The 20192-nt window shown below is 41.5% G+C and overlaps 1 protein-coding gene across 5 annotated transcripts in view; it reads right to left on the bottom strand.

The window, feature by feature from the left end:
- Nucleotides 1-13147, bottom strand: part of LYST (lysosomal trafficking regulator) — a 165134-nt gene extending 151987 nt beyond the window's left edge. For 4 of the 5 annotated variants that reach the window (XM_018042448.1, XM_018042451.1, XM_018042450.1 and 1 more), the window contains exon 1: nt 13057-13147. The gene's annotated coding sequence lies outside the window, so the exon portion shown is untranslated. The remainder of the gene's footprint in view (nt 1-13056) is intronic. The other variant, XM_018042449.1, reaches the window with a different exon arrangement.

Raw genomic sequence — 20192 nt, 5'->3', positions numbered from 1 at the left:
ACAGATAACTCAAAAGATTATCTGTATTTGATGCTGAGCACCATAAAAGAATGGAAATTTTGAGACACTGCGGCTGCACCAAAAGGAACGATGAAGGACCATCAAGTAAATCATCTCTCCGGACTGTACATTTCTACTAGGAATAATTGTGCTAGAAGTTTTATAGTGAATAGCTCATCCATCTTCATAACAGATCTCTAGATTTTTACAGAATGATAATGATGGTGATACACCTAACACCTACCATGATTAATTACTACACATTGGGCACTTCCGTAAGCACTCTATTGGAGTGATTGGTTTAATCCTCATATACTCTTATTTGTCACATGTTGGAAACTAAAGCACAGTGAGGTTAGGTAACTGCTCAAGGTCACAGAGCTACAAGTATCAGAAGCAGGATTCAGAACCAGGTAGTCTCTCTGTATTCTATCAAATTTCTCTTCTTCAAAACAAACATTGACTCCTCCCTCCAACAAGTCAGCTCTTCCTTCCTCATTCCTATTTCAGTTAATGGCCTCTACCCAGCCACTCATGAGCAAAAAAAAAGAATGGCACTTCATCTGGGGCCTAGTCAATTCCTCCTGACAGCTGGCTGGTTTGCCTCTACATCTCCTACTTGCTACCTCTGTGACCTTAGACTTGATTAAGTCTCAGCTTCTTATCTATGAAACCGAGTTCCTAAGAGCACCTCGAGTTGTTGTGAATGTTAAAACTAAATGAGATAGCACTCTGCCTGGCAGACTGCAGAAAGATCAATAATTGTCAGCTGTTATGATCATCACCTTGAATCTGGTCCTTCCCCTCTCATCTTATGATGAAGCATTCTCTGGTCCTCATCTCTCTTACTTGCATTACCAACAACCTCTTAATTGGTCACTTTTCCTGGTGCATTTCCATTCAGTTCAAATTCTACAGCTGCTAAAAATGTCAGCCACATTCCTTAAAATCATAAATGGCACTTCAATTCCTAGGGAATAAGATCCTAATTCCTTATTATCATGCTATAGAATTTCCTCCACTATCTTTTTTTTTAATCTCTCAACACATCTCAAAACACAATGTACTATGCCGTAATTCCCCCTAAAAGGTTCTCAACGTTATTTCACTGTTTGGTTTTTTTAAAATTATGTTGCTGTTGCTACAAAATTCCCGTTAATTACCATCACTTTTCTAAATGCCTGTATCTTAGGACTCACTACATTGTATTACAGGATTACACTGTTTCTTTCAAAGCTAGATTATACTTTAAGAAGGGAAATCAGGTCTTAATTGTTTTAAAATGAGTCAAATAGTAAGAGCCCAATAAATAGAAACCAATTCATTTAATACTAACTTTGACAGTAAACATTTTGTTACTCAAATTCTTTTATGAAATAGTCCCACACCTAAAGCACTGAGAAAGAGGCACATTTACAAAAGCCTTTCTCCATTCCATGACAAGAACTTAATGTATTAAGGAAAGTGCTACAGAAACACCTAAAAACCTTTACTAAAATTTTTTAGATTAGAAACAAAAAACTTCAGCAATAAAAGTATAGATGTTTATTCTTCCTATGTTAAAGAGTATGATTCAGAGTTTATAATTTCAAAGTTCTTTACAATCAACAGTAGACATGGTGGTTTTCCATACCTCCTAAAGAAACACACACAAAAAAAATCCTGGAGCCTTTTGCTAAAAGTGAAACAAAAACAGTAAAAAATAATTTATAGAGTAACATCGTAATGATGAACAGTTTTTAACATATATCTTGCATAAGGTAAAGGCCTGCAAAGTAAGTTTCAGAAATACTGAACACAGATACTGACAAGCTGGAAAGACTTCTTGCAGATGTAGTTGCACTAGTTTCCTCATGCCTCTGTAATTCTTACAGACACAGAGAAAATTAGCTTCCCTTCTAAAGAAAATAATTCAGCTGAGGCAATTATAGACTAATGTGTTTACTGTTACACAACATTTCACATCAAGAAAAACAACAGTAAGACCAACTGAGATCTGGCTGCTTCATCTGCTGTTCTCTAACCATTCATGAGGATGGACAGACAGTAGGAGAGAAGAGAACAGGGACCGGGAGTGATAGAGAACAGAAGTAAAACAGAAATATATATTAAACAGTTTCTGAGAGAATGCATTTCAGATTCAACCTACACTTTATATTGTTTTTCAACCACACTGGTATCATTACAATCTAGTTTCTATCACTGTGATCTGCATGTAGACATGTACAAAGAAAAAGGGTTAAAGTTACACATGACCTACATACTAGAAACCAAACACCATTGTTTTCCATGTCATATAAGGCATCTTTTGGCTCTGGGATTACATTTTTAAAGTGTATTAAAATATTCAAGAATTTGGTGGTATAGGAGAAAGAATACTAGACTAAAAGTCAAAACACTTTCAGTTTTCTGTTTTGCGTCAAATTCTTTAGGATCTCAGGCAAAGTGCTTTTCTGATCCCCATTCTTCTTACACATATTCAAACAAAGACAAAAGCAGATGATCTCTAAGCAGTTTTTAGGCTATGGACTTTCATAACAGTACAATAGTCAGAAAATAGTAATATTGTAATGCTTTTGAACTGTGGTGTTGGAGAAGGCTCTTGAGAGTCCCTTGGACTGCAAGGAGATCCAACCAGTCCATTCTGAAGGAGATCAGTCCTGGGTGTTCTTTGTAAGGAATGATGCTAAAGGTGAAACTCCAATACTTTGGCTACCTCATACGAAGAGCTGACTCATTGGAAAAGACTCTGATGCTGGGAGGGATTAGGGGCAGGAGGAGAAGGGGACGACAGAGGATGAGATGGCTGGATGGCATCACTGACTCAATGGACGTGAGTTTGGGTGAACTCCAGGAGTTGGTGATAGACCAGGGAGGCCTGGCGTGCTGTGATTCATAGGGTCCCAAAGAGTTGGACATGACTGAGCGACTGAACTGAACTGAATAGTCATATAGTAACAGTAAGCATCAAGATTAATTTAAGATTAAAATTACACATTCTAAATATTTCCTTAAATTGCACATCATTAGGTTTTGTCAAAACCAGAGATGCTAGCAAAAAAAAAAAAAAAGATGTAGAGAAAATAAATACCTTTCAGTAATATGGAATGTATGACTTTAGAAACAGTCTCCAAATTTTTTAAATAAAGCTAACAGAGAAAAGCAAGAACAGTTATCAGCCTTACTGTCTTTGGAAGCATCATTAAGAGGAAATCCAGAAAATGGCAAAGGATTTTAATCTTTAGACTAAAATAAAAGTCATAGTGTATTAAAGTTTCAGATAAGTAAATATCAAAAAGCAGTGTAAGAGTGAGCTGACAAATATAAACAGCTGCCCTACAAGTCACACCAGCAAAATTTTCTTTTCCCATTGGCCAGGATACACTGATTTTTGCACTTCAACGAATGAATATTCAGAAGACGTAACAATGAATGCATTTTATGAACTGATTAATGTTCCGCTTGCCTTTCAAATAAAGCACATAGTTATAATAAATAAGGAACCCATTCTCACCATTGTTTTAATTTTACACTCATCTAAACTCTGTATAATAATTATGTTGTTGAAAAAATATCTATGCAATTCGGGCTTCTCTGGTAGCTCAGACGGTAAAGCATCTGCCTACAATGCGGGAGACCTGGGTTCGATCCCTGGGTTGGGAAGATCTCCTGGAGAAAGAAATGGCACCCTACTCCAGTACTCTTGCCTGGAAAATCCCATGGGTGGAGGAGCCTGGTAGGCTACAGTCCATGGGGTCCCAAAGAGTTAGACATGACTGAGCGACTTCACTTCACTTCATGACTATTACTCTTCAACCTAAGGAACCAACACAAGTGAACTACAAAATAAGAATTCCACTGCAGCAAATTACATTTTGATCAGAACAAATTTAAAGAGGGAAGAAAAAAATTAATATATTATTATTGCTCTTTACACATTCATAACAGAAAACACATATATAGATGTGAATTCACTTTTGTTAAATAGAAATTACCAAAACCAGTGAATCCAGCCAAGAATCATATGTAACCACAACAGAAAACAAATATACTTAACCAGAAAATATTTCCAATGTACAAACACAGTTAACGTTTTAAAAAGTTAATAAATGAGACTTATAAGAACAAATCCATAGAAAATAGCAAATCCACTCTAATAACAACCTTGGAGGTGAAACATGGTTATATTATTCCAAAAAAAATGCAGGATTAAAAGTAGAGGGGAAAAAACAGAAACCTAGAGTTAATCCATAACCTAGATGTCACTTTCCAATATTTCATCCAGATTAGGAATTTCTTCCTTTCTATAAACACTCTCCACCCATTCCAGCTTCTGACAAATTATGGTTATTATGAAATTTGTCTTCCTTGATCTAAAATATTTCTCCCTCTCACTTTCACTCTTCTGATTACTACAAAATTACTGACTAGACATTATTAGGAGGCACTGTTAGCACTTCCATTTTCTTCTCAGTTTTTAACCCTTCATCTCCATTGGTTTTTTTCTCTGCCTATGTTTAAAAAGAAAGAAAGAAAAAAAGCCTGTTGACACCTTCCTCTTTCAAGATTACTCAAGGGTGATCTGCACTGGAAGTAGTCTTTTCACCTTCCCCCCTGCCCCCCACCACACACACACCCTCTGTGCATGGCAGCTTGGCTTTTGCCCATACCACTCTACTGAAACTATTCAAGTCAAGACCAACAATAAACTTCTAACTGCCGGACTCAATCAAACGGATATCCTTATCTCGTTTGACCTCTCTGAGGAATATGAGGCATCAGTCAGTCAGTCAGTCAATTCAGTCACTCAGTCGTGTCCAACTCTTTGCAACCTCATGGACTGCAGCACGCCAGGCCTCCTTGTCCATCACCAACTCCCGGAGTTTACTCAGACTCATGTCCATCAAGTCAGTGATGCCATCCAGCCACCTCATCCTCTGTCATCCCCCTTTCCTCCTGCCTTCAGTCTTTCCCAGCATCAGGGTCTTTTCCATGAGGCATGCTGCTAAGTCACTTCAGTCGTGTCCGACTGTGTGACCCCATAGACGGCAGCCCACCAGGCTCCCCCGTCCCTGGGACTCTCCAGGCAAGAACACTGGAGTGGGTTGCCATTTCCTTCTCCAATGCATGAAAGTGAAAAGCAAAAGGGAAGTTGCTCGGTCATGTCCGACTCTTCATGACCCCATGGACTGCAGCCTATCAGGCTCCTCCATCCATGGGATTTTCCAGGCAAGAGTACTGGAGTGGGGTGCCATTGCCTTCTCCATCCATGAGGCATATGAGATTATTAATCACTCATTCTTAAATCTCTCTCATCTCTTGACATGTGTGTGTTCGTGCTAAGTTGCTTCAGTCATGTCTGATTTTTTGTGACCCCATGGACTGTAGCTGGCCAGGCTTCAGTCTGTGGCCTGTACAGCCTACAGTCTGTCTATGGGATTCTCTAAGAATACTGGAGTGGGCTGTCATGCCCTGCTCCATCTCGTGACATGGAAGATGCTAAGCCTCTTTTGGTTTTCCTCCTGCCCCTCTGACCTCTCCTTCTGTCTCCTTGTCTGGATGCTTCTTCACCAGCTTCTTCACATTGGTGAGCCTCTGCATTCTCCTCTCAGCCTCACTTCCCTTTGTGTTCTTTGACAATCTCATCCATCCAAGGTTTCAGGTACCATCTATATAATAATGGCTTCCAAAATTTCCTCTAGAGATGAATTCATAACTTCCTTCAAATTTCCAGACCCTTATAGAACAAGACATACCCAGAACATTTCAGGGCAGTACTGTGTGGTTAGAGAATAATCTTAGGCTAGTAAGCTCCATTCACGTGCCTCTAATTCAAGGCTCAATTCATTTCCCAACATCTACAACCCCTTTTCCAGGGCAGTATATCATCAGGTTACCAATGACTGATATGACTAAATACCTCGATTTGCCCAGGACAGTCCTCCTTTATGCTTGTTGTCCCACAGTAATTATTGATGTCTTTTCATTTTCAAAATAACATCTGTTTAGTCAACACATTATATAATCAGCCTACCTGCCACCATCCTTTCCGATTTTTAATGCACAACTAGATGAGTCCTCCTGGCTCAACTCTGAATTCTTTACTCCCTACCATTAGAATCCCTAGTTCTGTTGCTAAGAAACTTCCCTATATCCTCTACCTCCACACAAGAGGATCACTTCATCTCCTTCTCTTAATAAATCACTATGCACACCCAGACCCCAGGCCAGGAAGACAAGTCAGTACTATTCTGGTTTCCAAAGGTGATTTGGACATTATTATCCCACTCCATCCCTTTTTAAGGCTATAACTACAGTTATAGTTGTCATTGACTGACCTTTGAGTCATTCATTTATTGAGAACTTTGTCATACAATTCCTGTCTTCCTCTCCACACAAGATCTGTTATTCCAGGGCTTCACTACCCATGAGAAAAATTAATGCCAACACACTAGGATTTAGAGTACTTTGACTTCCTTTTCTTCAATGACCCCTACTTGGCAGAAGGCCAGCCTGATTTAGGAGTTGGGCATAAGAGTTCTGGGGCTAGAAAGACTCAGGTACTTCCAAGCTGTGTGCCTTGGGGAAAATTACTTAATCTCACTGAGCCCCAGTTTCTTCATTTGTAAAATGGAGCTCCTAATATGTGCTTCACAGGATGGTTGTGAAACATAAATTTGATTTATTATTAAATAATAATAATGCTCACAAGTTTATTATGAGAAGCTCATAATTAATCTATAAGAAGCATTCAGTATAGTGACTAGCACAAAGCACACAATAAACAGTTGCTTTTATTAGTATTATATTGTAATCAGTGCTACTAATCTTGGCTACCCACCATCATTGGTCATACTTGGGCTCTTATTTCACCTGAAATTGTTCCAGCACAAGAATCTTAAATTTAGGACTCTCACATCACATTTTCCCATCTCTCATACTCCTTTACTTCCACTGATCCTACAGCTTACTCATTGGGATTCTTCATCCTCTTCATTCTCCACATTTATCAGCCCTGTCATGGCTTCACTTTCTTTCTTAATCAAGCAAGATACTTAAAAGTTCAGCCCTTCAGTTCATCACCACCAGTAATCCATTGACTTCACACCACCCTCTACCCAAGTTCTCCATCATACCTTCCCTTCCAATCCCCATCCAGGTTGAGCCTATTTGCCTTCTGCTCTGTTACAGGAACTGCTGGAGAAAACTGCTTCAGCATGGACAGCCTCTTTCTATATTTGTGATTGCAGGGGCGTTAAACACTATCAGCGATTAGGTCACTTGTCCTTGGTCAAGGCCACTTTCCAATCACAATGGTAACTTTTCCTTTCCCCACAAAAATACCCCAATCCATGTTCTTCCTTCTCAATCTCAGCAGATAACCTTGCTCCACAGAAACAAATGAAACTATCCTAGCTACTCATTTGTCTCTGTGTCTACTCCTTACACTCTTTTCTTTTTCCAAAAGGAATATGCATCACTACTTTTCTTCAGGATAACCCTTCCACCTGTGCACCTGCACTCTTTTTCCCAATCCTTTCACTGCCTCTGAGATTATGTCTATTACCTTCTTTCTCTTGTGACTTCCATTTTCTCTCCTTTTCAATAGCCCCTTTCCTTCAGCCCACTAAAGTACCCTTTTTCTTCCATGTTTAAAGAAAAACAAACCTTCCCTAATCACATCTCCCTGCTCAAATCTCCACCCACTGTCCTCCCTGCTTTACCAAAATTATTTGAAAGAATATATTTACTGAATGAATGAAAACTTTTTTTACTTGGTTCAGACTTCTCTCCTGAACTCCAGACCTACATATGTTAAAATTTTAAATTATACGTGACTCATTCCACATTCAGTTTCAAGAAACAAAACAGCTACTTCACCAAACTGATGTTAACTGATGTTGTTAACATCTCCCTATCTACTCCTCTCTGTCTTTTTAGAACATCGATTACTAGCATCACCATTGGCACCCCACTCCAGTACTCTTGCCTGGAAAACCCCATGGATGGAGGAGCCTGGTAGGCTGCAGTCCATGGGGTCGCTAAAAGTCGGACTCGACTGAGTGACTTCACTCTCACTTTTCACTTTCATGCATTGGAGAAGGAAATGGCAACCCACTCCAGTGTTCTTGCCTGGAGAATCCCAGGGATGGCGGAGCCTGGTGGGCTGCTGTCTATGGGGTTGCACAGAGTCGGACACGACTAAAGTGACTTAGCAGCAACAGCAGCAGCAGCAGCAGCATCACCTTTCACCTAATCCAGAATCCTTAAAGCCCTCTCTGATTCCTCCCTCTTCTTCCCCTACCTCATATCTAAACAAGCCCTTGCTAAAATCTCCCATGAAAGTGAAAGTGTTACTCACTCAGTCATGTCCGACTCTTTGTAACTCCACAGACTGTACACCCCCCAGGCTCCTCTGTCCACGGAATTCTTCAGGCAAGGATACTAGAGAGGGTTGCCATTCCCTTCTCCAGGGAATCTTACCGACGCGGGGATCAAACCTGGGTTTCCTGCGCCGCAGGCAGTTTCCATCCCATCTGAGCCACCAGAGAAGCCCCAGATCTCCCATATGGGTCCCTTTTGTGTCTCCCCAGGGTCCCTGAAGTTGAGGCCCTCCTCCCCTGACAGGACTTAACAGGGATGATGTGAAGGTTAAATGAGATGCTAAATGGGAATGCACTCTGTAAGATGTGAGGTACTCACAAAGATTATTTAATATTACTATACCTTTGGCAAAATGAGCATGAGGTTAGCATAATATGATGCATTCTTTAAAAACCAATTCTGTATCTTAGTAATCAGTACTTTATTTTCTAATCACAAATCACAAAGCATCTGTTTGGCAATCTGGTCTACAATTTTTATAGAAATCAGTCAGTGCCAAGATGTTTAATGTATAGCTTCCAGGCTTCACCTCCTCACACATTTTTTTTATTTAAAATGTGCAACTCTTCGGGTTTCTGGCAAAAGTCTTCTATTCTCTTTACTTTTTATAGACGAGCGGCAGTAGTTGTAGAGAATATGTGTAGTACTTACTCTAGCTTATTATTCATCTATTTCTTCCACTTATCTAAGGTGGCTGAAAGTTCTCTAATTTCCTGATCTCTCTTGAGTTTCGACTTCAAAGAATCACATTGAATGGAATAATGACTAGCCTTTTGGAAAACTGTTTGATTTCTTTCTTGGCTAATTAACATGATTACACCTTTTAAACATTACTCTTTCATATTATTAGATAAGATTTTTCTTTCTTTTTTTTTTTTTTTTTTTGTCTTCCCAGAAGTTAGGCTTGGATAGCATTCAAAATTTCCCATTGTCTCAATTACTGTAAAGCAAAGCCAGGAGAATTAAGAGGCACAGGATAAACACCAGTGAGAAGCAACAGCAAAGAGAATACAGACACCTTATCAACTCTAAGATCAGTTTATAGCTATTTATGTATGGATGTGAGAGTTGGACTACAAAGAAAGCTGAGTGCTGAAGAATTGATGCTTTTGAACTGTGGTGATGAAGACTCTTGAGAGTCCCTTGGACCACAAGGAGATCCAACCAGTCCATTCTAAAGGAGATCAGTCCTGAGTGTTCATTGGAAGGAATTGATGTTGAAGCTTAAACTCCAATCCTTTGGCCACCTGATGCAAAGAGCTGACTCACTGGAAAAGACCCTGATGCTGGGAAAGCTTGAAGGCAGGGGGAGAAGGGGACGACAGAGATTTAGATGGTTGGATGACATCACCAACTCAATGGAGACGAGTTTGGGTAAACTCCAGGAGTTGGTGATGGACAGGGAGGCCTGGTGTGCTACAGTCCATGGGGTCGAAAGAGTTGGATGCGACTGAACTAAACTGATTTTTATATACTTATGTAACATACTTATCTAATGTGTTTTTATATACTTTCATATGTTTTGGTTAAAAATCTTTTTTAAAATACTAGTGTATTACTGGAGTTCTGAAAATGTTAAGGGGTAGACCTTAAATTTTAAGACCATAATATATTTTTCATACAAGTTGTACAGATCAATTTCTATTGCTCCAAATACTGCATAATTTGATGAAGAAGATCTCCACCGAATATGTGATGGCCCATTTATGTCAAGTCATCTTTAATGAAACAGAAGAATTAGGATAATCTCTGTATATTACTGACTACTAGTAAAGTATTAAAAATACAGGTCATTTCCATTGTAATTTACAAATGGCCAAGTGAAGCCACATTTGATAACAAGATTCCTGAAGCTTGAAAAAATTCTTGAACTTAAGCCAGGTATCCAAACACAATTCAGAAAAAGGTTAATCAGATGAAGGTGTAAGTTAGATACAACAAATGAAAAATGTATTTGGAAATTCTGGATTATATGGCTTTCTCTACAACTGAAATAGATGCTCTAAGTGCATGCAAGTAAAACCAAAGCTACATGTGATGAAAAAGATGATTAGGTTGGTCCAAAAGTCTAGAAAGAAAATGAGTATGAAAAAAAGTTGGCAGTTCATGGTTGAAAACATTAAGTCCCTATTATAGTCAAGATAACATAGAAGTGTCTTCAATACAAAGTCACTGGGTCTACTACTACTAATCTCCACTTGGAGTCTAATTTCATTGTTTTCTAACCAAGTCCTAACCTTCTCTCAACCAAGTTGCTCCTCTCATGAACCTCACCTCAATATATGTCTACTCCATCTATCTACTTGCTCAGGACAGAAATTCTGGTATCCTTTAAGTTTCCTGTTGACCTTACCCTCAATTTATTGAAAAATCAACCACTCCACCAATTCCACTATGGTCTAAGGTACAACCTCTCTGGCCTGGATTATGGGAAGGGTCCTGGAATTGACATCACTGCTTCTGCCCAACACCTCACCCCACCCCAGATAAAAATCTATTCTCCATCCAGCCACCACAGTGGCCCTTTTAAAAGGCCAAGTCTGATTATATGCCTTCTCTATTCAAAAGGATGAGCCCCCTTCTCCCTCAGAGTGGAAGCCCAAGTCCTTCAGAGGCCTACAAGCCCTTGCACAACCTGACTCCCCATTCCCACTTACCTCTCTTCTGCATTTCCACTGCTTTTACTTTGCTCACTCCACCACAGCCAAATCAGCCTCTGCTGTCCCCAAATGCGCCCAGTACACTCCTGCCTCTAAGCATTCTGCTAGTGCCTTTCTTTCTGCTTGAACACTCTTCCCTCAGAGAGGTGTAGGGATTGCCCTTTCACTTCCCTGTAGTCTTCTAGGGCTCAAATGTCATCTTCTCTAGGAAGTTTTCCTTGGCTATCTCTAATTAAAGCTGTATGTCTCTTAGAGAACAGATCTGTGGTTGTCAAAGGGGAGGGGACAGAGTGCGAGGTTGGGGTTAGCAGATGTTAGCTAGTATACGGATCAGATAAACAACAAGGTACTAATGTATAGCACAGAGAACTATATTCAGTATCCTATGGAAAAGGTATTTAAAAAAAAGAATGTGTGTGTGTGTGGGTGTAAAACTGAATCACTTTGCTGTACAGCAGAAATTAGCACAATGTTGTAAATCAACTATACTTTGATAAAACAAAATAAAACTTCAAGTCTCTACCTCATCCATGCTTTTTCTCTACAGTACTTAACACCATCTGACAAAGAACATATTTTATTATCTGCCATCCCCTACTAATGCAAACTCCCTGCTGGAGAGGATATTTATCTGTTTAGAAAACTGGTACACAGTAGGTACTCAAAAATATTTACTATATTCACATATAATCTTATGGCTTACAAATTCACTTTAATGTAAATTAAATTATATAGTAACTCATTTTCTCCCTATGCTCCCCCACTTCTCCAAATTTTCCAATCTTTGTAGTAACAATGTGGATGACAACAAACAGCTGTCAGAAAAAAAAAAAAAATGTTGCTGGCTACTTGCAAAGCTCTTTAAAACAGATCCCCCGTATTAACTAACTACATTTATAAGATGAAAGCACAAAGTTAACATCTTTATTAGCATAAGGTTCCTGGGTGTGGAAGTTTAAAGTAACAGAGCAGAATAGCCAAGGATCATCAGGAAGAAAAGACCAATTCAGTTTGTGCCATCAATCTGCTAAACAAACCCCAAGGAAAGTGCAAGCTGAATTCAATATTCAAGGAAACATTCTGGTCTGAATTCAACACCAAAGTATTCAACACGAGATTCAACTCTCTTAAAATGTTGTATCTGCTTAAAACAACCTCATCAACTACCAAGTGCTATCACTGGGTGTGTATGGTTGTTTTGTTTTGTTTAACCCAGTAAGACCCAGAGCTAGGAAGCGTTTTTTAAAGCCTCTATGCTTACCCCCTCCGCCACCAAGCAAACAACTGGCCTCCACACTGCGGTGCTGGGGTCTCCCTGGGTTATTTCCCACACAGAAAATTATACAGTTATAATCCCACCAGAGGCCAACCCGCACCTTAGACAAGGCGCCAATGATGCCCGGGACAGACGGCAGATGTCTCAGAGGATCCTCTGAAGAGTCTCTCGCCCGGGCAAAGGGCTTTACAGGCAGGAAAAAAAGCAGCGGGCTGAGGCGCAGAGGAGATGACAGGTGGGCGAACACCCGCGGGGAAGATCTTACAGCGCGACCCGCAGGGTGGTGGCGCCGAAACTGTCAACTCCAGCCGTCAACCTGCCGCTGTGGGCCCGGCCCGGGTGCAAGTTTTGCCGGGGTACAGGATAACAAATGCAATCGAGATCGCAGCAAGTCACCGCCAGCCTGCCTGACCTCCGCCCTCCAAGCGCCGGGAAATAAAGTTAGTGGCCGCTGGCCGCCGCAAAGGTCCAGAGAAGCCGGGCAGAGCTCGCGCCCGCGGCTCAGGTGCTGTCACAGGCTGCCCGGGCGCGGCGGGGAGACGTCCCGGAGCCCCAGAGCCGGAAAGAAGCCTCGGGCCGGCGCGTCGAGGCCGAGTCCCCCGCGCCCTCAGCCCTGCCACCGCGACCCCCAGCCGGGGCTGACTGCCACCCCCAACCGCCTTCCCTCCAGGCCACCGATAGGGTCCGGGACCCCTAACAGCGGCCGGCATGCCCGGGCCCGGCGGCCGCCTTTACCTGCTCTCTGGCCGCCACTGACGCGCCTTCCTCCTCACCGGGAGAATCCCGAGTCGACGCCGCTGACGCCGCCGCCACCGCCGCCGCAAATTCCCCACCCCCCCGCCCCCTCAGGTAACCCAGGAAACCGGGTACACCACCCCCTCCCTCCCCCCTGTCCGGCCCCAGACTCGCTCCTGCGCTTGCGCACTTGCCCGCCTCACGCGTCCCGAGCCCCGCCCCTCGTCGGTAAGGCAGCGCCAGCGTCGCAGGCGTAACGCGTGAAGGCCGGAGCCAATGAGGAAGAGAGGAAGGCGGGCCGAGCTCTCGGGGTGGGGCCGGGGCTGGGGCTTTCTCCTCGTGGCGGGGTTGGGTGGCTGGTCCCTCGTCCTCGCTGTTCCAGGGCTTTGCGAGGTGGGTTGCGTCACACCCTAGGGAGAGCCTGCTCGGTTTGAAAAGCACCAAGTCCATGCGTAGCGTCCTCTCCCTCCGTTCAACATAATCATACTGTGCCCCTTCTCTGGGTCCGGAGAATGGGAGTAGAATACGGGAAGGGGTTGGGAGAGGGAGAAAGGGTTACCCACGAGGGACTCTGCCCTTCCTCCGGGGCCTGGAAAAAAGAAACATTTTGCAAAGGTTACTGTAGGCTTATTACACAAACGTAAAGAGGTGTACGAAGCTACTTTAGATTTAAGTGCACAGGTGTATGTTTAACCCTCTTCACACACAGTATTAGGCCGTGTGCACTGACAAAGTTGTGTGTCTTCCAATAGCAGTGCCTCCAGAGGGTGGGAGCCATAGGTTAAATACAAGAATATTTTAGCTTCATCACTGACTGTCAGGTCCAGCATATGGCTGACCAGGCTACTGATGCCGTAGTTTGGCATCACCACCTAGTCACTGTGGCTGGCCTTGTGGTGGAATGCCTAAGATACTGGAAAAGAACCTGAGCTTTGAGGCTTGAAAGTCTGGGGTTCAAGTCCTACCTAATACAAGGTACAGCTGATCCTTGAACAAGAGGGAAGCTGTTAGGGGCACTGGCCCGCTACTAGTTAAGAATCCTGCATATAACTTTATAATCATTATCTATGATTTCAACCAACTTCAGATGGTGTAGCACTGTATTACAGATTTAGTGAACAACTTTTGCATGTAAGTGGACTGGTGCCCTTTCAAACCCGTTGTTCAAAGGTCATCTGTATAAGCAATGGTTTACTAATTGAAATGAACTGGTTTAGAATCAACAACTTTACATGGGACTCTAGAAATAATTCAGGATATTGTATCCCAAGGCTTTATACCAAATGCAACTTCCATCTGATCCAGTGACTAAACAAGTAAATAGGTGCCCAGTGATGTGGTTTGAAGGGGCTCTTGGGGAAATCCCAGACTTTAAAATCTTCCCACTGACTTCTGAAGTTCAACCATTGACAGTTCACCCACTTCCTCCCACAATCTTTCAAAACTGGACTACTCCAGAGAAAGGCAATACATGAAATCTCCAGCAGGTTAGTGAAAGAGATGCTATTTACTTAACAAATATATAGTGACACCTACTTGTGTTGGTACTGTGTGCTAAGTGCCTAAGATACTTTGGTGAATTTCCCTGAATTCAGAGGAAGAGGAAGCCAAATGACCTATTTCACAGTTTTACCTGTAACAGAACCTGCTCTTATTTATACACCAACTTTCACACACTAATCTCAAAAACACCCTTTTTTTTTCTTTAATGACCAAAAGAGATCAGAAGTGTTAAGAAACAAGCTAGTTTCTGTTTCTCAAATGGGAAATAATAGACAGTCATGATTTTGTTAAAGACAAAGAGAACAAAACAGACTTTATATGACAATGGTACACAGTTGGCCCTCAAAGTATTATTTTCTTGTAAAAGGCACAAAGTAATGTCTTTTGTGACTATTCTTTTCTCCTTATATCTGAGTTATAAAGTATTTTAACCATAGTATTAATTCTGTATAAGAGTATCTTAGAACATAGATGTTAAATATACATATTAGATCAAACTTATTTAAAATATTTCAGATGAACACACAAAATAATGTGGAATCAAGCACACGCAATAGAAGGAAGAATAAAGACAAGTGATAGATATCTAGAAGGAAGCCCTACTTATGCATTTATCACATGGTGGAAAACTTCATAAGTGGGCAGTTCGCCAGATAATTTGACTCTAAAATTAGTTTCTAAAGGGAGATTCTAAAATCAAGGTTTTAAAAGATGCAGTTAATGTATATGTGCATAATTTCACATCCGAGTCACCAGAATATGTAAAAATAATCATTTTGTGGCCACATGCATATGTAAATCAGACCATGTCACATTTCTGCACAAAACCCTGTAGTGGCTCCCCGTTTCACTCAGGTAAAACCAAAGTCCTTACAATGGCTTGCAGATTTCTGCACCATCTGGATCCCCATAACTTCATCTCTTCCTACTCTGACATCTTGCAGGCACACTGGCCTCTTTACTGTTTACCAACCACTCTAGATACATTCCTATCCTAAGGCCTTGGCACTGGCTGTTCCCTCTTCTTGAAATGCCTTTTCTCCAGAGCCACATAGATAACTCCCTTACCTCCTTCCTTTCTTTGCTCAAATTTCATCATCTCAATGAAATTTACCTCAACACTGCCATTAAGCCTCAACAAGAGGGGAGTCTGCCCATACTTAAGTCTCCTTCATATCACAAATACCATTGATTCCCACTCCTTGTACCAAATTCATAGGTTGGAGCCTTAATGCATATGTGACTCAGTTTGGAGACAGAACCTTAAAAGAGGTAATTAGGGTTAAATTAGGTCATAAGGGTGGAGCCCTCATCCAGTGGAACTAGTATCCTTATGAGAAGGGAAAGAGTCACCAGAATTTTCCACACAGGCATACAGGAAAGGCTATATGAGAACATAGTGGAACTATGACCATCTGCAAACCAGGAAGAGTGGTCTCACGAAAACAAACTCTGCTCGAACCTTGATCTGGAACTACTATCTACAAGAATGATGAGAAAATAAATTTCTGTTGTTTAAGCCACCTAGGTTGCAGTATTTTGTTATGGCAACCCTAGAACTTATGAAATGTTATCATAAGAAATCCATGTTTACTATCCATTTCTATTCAAAAGTCAAGAGCCCAGGGAATCAGCACAGATTAAAAATTCACAAGAACCCTCATGGTAGCTCATTCAGAAGACCAGAAAAATCAAAGGAAGAGTTCAAGGTATCAGCAGGTTCACAGAACAGAATATTACTTGACCAATTCAAAAGTTGGACCAGTCAGGTTCAACATGAGGAACAGGTAAAGATTTACATGTGTTTCACTGCCTACTCAAAAGAACCCTGTGCTATCTAGTTCAGTTCAGTTCAGTTCAGTTGCTCAGTCGTGTCCAACTCTTTGAGACCCCATGTATCGCAGCACACCAGGCCTCCCTGTCCATCACCAACTCCTGGAGTTCACTCAAACTCACGTCCATTGAGTTGGTGATGCCATCAGGCCATCTCATCCTCTATCGTCCCCTCTTCCTCCTGCCCCCAATCCCTCCCAGCATCAGCGTCTTTTCCAATGAGTCAACTCTTCGCATGAGGTGGCCAAAGTACTGGAGTTTCAGCTTCAGCATCAGTCCTTCCAAAGAACACCTAGGGCTGATCTTTAGAATAGACTGGTTGGATCTCCTTGCAGTCCAAGGGACTCTCAAGAGTCTTTTCCAACACCACAGTTCAAAAGCATCAATTCTTCAGCGTTCAGCTTTCTTCACAGTCCAACTCTCACATCCATACATGACTACTGGAAAAACCATACCCTTGACTAGACGGACCTTTGTTGGCAAAGTAATGTCTGCTTTTGAATATACTATCTAGGTTGGTCATAGCTTTCCTTCCAAGGAGTAAACGTCTTTTAATTTCATGGCTGCAGTCACCATCTGCAGTGATTTTGGAGCCCAAAAAAATAAAAGTCTGCCTCTGTTTACCCATCTATTTCCCATGAAGTGATGGGACCAGATGCCATGATCTTTGTTTTCTGAATGTTGAGCTTTAAGCCAACTTTTTCACTCTCCTCTTTCACTTTCATCAAGAGACTTTTTAGTTCCTCTTCACTTTCTGCCATAAGGGTGGTATCATCTGCATATCTGAGGTTATTGATATTTCTCCCAGCAGCCTTGATTCCAGCTTGTGCTTCTTCCAGCGCAGCGTTTCTCATGATGTACTCTGCATATAAGTTAAATAAGTAGGGTGACAGTATACAGCCTTGACGTCCTCCTTTTCCTATTTGGAACTAGTCTGTTGTTCCATGTCCAGTTCTAACTGTTGCCTCCTGACCTGCATATATGTTGTTACCTAAGAAGATTCTTAATTTACATTCTTTCAGTAATCTCATACATGCCATTAGTTTGGACCATCAAAAAATATCCCTAATTCTACCTATCACCACAAACGGAATTCACTAGTAGGACTGTAATTAACAGTGAGGCATTATTTCAGGCCATCATTCAATTACTGAGTCTTTTTGGTGTACTTGTGATGTCTGAGGCTTTGAGATGCAGAGAGAGAGATGAAAGACATTCTACTGTGGAGAACAATATGGAAGTTCCTTAAAAAGCAAAAATAGAGTTACCATATTATCCAACAATCCCACTCCTGGACATACATCTGGTGAAAACTGTAATTTGAAAAGATACATGCATGCCAATATTCATAGCATGATATGGAAGCAATCTAAATGTCTATTGATAGATGAATGGATAAAGAAGATACATGTATATATAGATGTGTGTGTGTACACATACACACACACAATGGAATGTTACTCAGCCATAAAAAGAATGAAGTGCTATTAAATTTTTATCCTAAGGATCCCCAGGGATCCCTGGGGCACTGTGGAGGGACATCCAACCCCATCCCTGGGATCAGAAAAGACTTCCCAGAAACGCTGACTATAGACTTGAGAGTTAAAAGCCTCAGTTGACTTCAGGAAGGGCAATTTTTTCTAACTGATTTTAGTGCTCCTGTGTGCATGCTGAGTCGCTTCAGTCATGTCTGACTCTGAGCAACCCTATATGGACTGTAGCCTGCCAAATGCCCATGGGATTCTGCAGGCAAGAATATTGGAGTAGGTTGTCATTTCCTTCTCCAAGGGATCTTCCCAACCCAGGGATCGAATCTGAGTCTCTTAAATCTCCTGCATTGGTAAGTGGGTTCTTTACCACTAGCACCACCTGAGAAGCCCTAGCCTAGGGTAAAATTTTACAAATGAGACCAATATAGTGAGTTTTTCCACAAAGTCAAGTTTATTCAATTCAAAAGGTTGTCCTCTATTCTGAAACTATGCCCTTCCTACTTTTTGGAATTCAAATAACCTTTCTTTATGATATGGCAATTAGAGCCTGACATATGTTTAATGGCCTTTCTTGACCTTAATCGGCAATAAAAAGTTGGGAAGCTGATGGGTCCCTGAAAGAGTTTATTGTTTTGTCATTAGTATGGTTATTACTTTTGCTTTTCCATAGACGTCTCTAAAATCCATATGTCCAAAAACCGAAACAGGCCTGCAGGATGTTCTAAGCCCATGCTCCTCCATGGATCAGCAGCATCAGCATGTGAGAAGTCCAGAACCTAGGGCCATGCCCCAGACTCACTGAGTCATACCTGGCATTTCAACAAGATCCTCAGATGGCTTCTATGCACACTAAAGTTTAAGAAGTACTTCTCCAGAAGGAGAAAGAACATATGTAAAAACCGGTGAGAGGGCAGACACAGAGAACAGACTTGCGGTGGCCCAGAGGGGGTGAGGTAGAGATGAACTGGGAGTTTGGTGTTAGTAGATGCAAACTATTATAAATAGAATGTATGAACCACAAGGTCCTACCATATAGCACAGGGAGATATATACAATATTCTGTGATAAATCATAATGGAAAAGAATATGAAAAAGAATGCATATCTGTGTATAACTGAATCACTTTGCAATACAGCAGAAATTAACACAACACTGTAAATCAACTATACTTAAATTAAAAAAAACTGGTGAGAGAGATAACAGGGCTTGAAGATCCTTTTTAAAATAGAAAGAGTAAAGGCCACATTTCAGGGAGGTTGACGGTGATGCTAGGAAGGCAGGTGGGTGAAGATGGCTAATATATCCCTCTGCTCCAACTGTATGCAGGTCAAGAAGCAATAGTTGGAACCAGACAAGGAACAATGCACTGGTTCAAAATTGGGAAACGAGTACATCAAGCCTGTATATTGTCACTCTGTTTATTTAACTTATATGCAGAGTACATCATGGGAAATGCCGGCCTGGATGGAGCACAAGCTGGAATCAAGATTGCTGGGAGAAATATCAATAACCTCAGATATAGAGATGACACCACCCTTATGGGAGAAAGTGAAGAGGAACTAAAGAGCTTCTTGATGAAAGTAAAAGAGGAGAGTGAAAAAGCTGGTTTAAAGCTCAACATTCATAAAACTAAGATCATGGCATCTGGCCCCATCACTTCACGGCAAATAGATGGGGAAAGAATGGAAACAGTGTCAGACTTTATTTTTGGGGGCTTCAAAATCACTGCAGATGGTGACTGCAGCCGTGAAATTAAAAGACACTTGCTCCTTGAAAGAAAAGCTATCACCAATCTAGACACCAAATTAAAAAGCAGAGACTTTACTTTGCCGACAAAGATCCACCTAGTCAAAGCTATGGTTTTTCCAGTAGTCATGTATGGATGTGAAAGTTGGACTATAAAGATAGCTGAGCACCGAAGAAATTATGCTTTTGAACTGTGGTGTTGGAGAAGACTCTTGAGAGTCCCTTGTACTGCAAGGAGATCCAACCAGTCAATCCTAAAGGAAATCAGTCCTGAATATTCATTGGAAGGACTGATGCTGAAGCTCCAAAACTTTGGCCACCTGATGTGAAGAGCTGACTCTTTAGAAAAAGACCCTGATGCCAGGAAAGACTGAAGGCAGGAGGAGAAGGGGACGACAGATGAGATGGTTGGATGGCATCACCAACTCAATGGACATGAGTTTGAGCAAGCTCTGGGAGTTGGTGATGAAGCCTGGCGTGCTGTAGTCCACGGGGTCGCAAAGAGTCGGACACGACTGAGCGACTGAACTAACTGACTGCTTCAACTATAGCCAGGTAGATAAT

Source organism: Capra hircus, chromosome 28, assembly GCF_001704415.2.
Source record: "Capra hircus breed San Clemente chromosome 28, ASM170441v1, whole genome shotgun sequence".
Classification (NCBI taxonomy): Eukaryota; Metazoa; Chordata; class Mammalia; order Artiodactyla; family Bovidae; genus Capra; species Capra hircus.
Note: the sequence above shows the minus strand (reverse complement) of the source record. Positions and strands in the feature narration are given on the sequence as shown.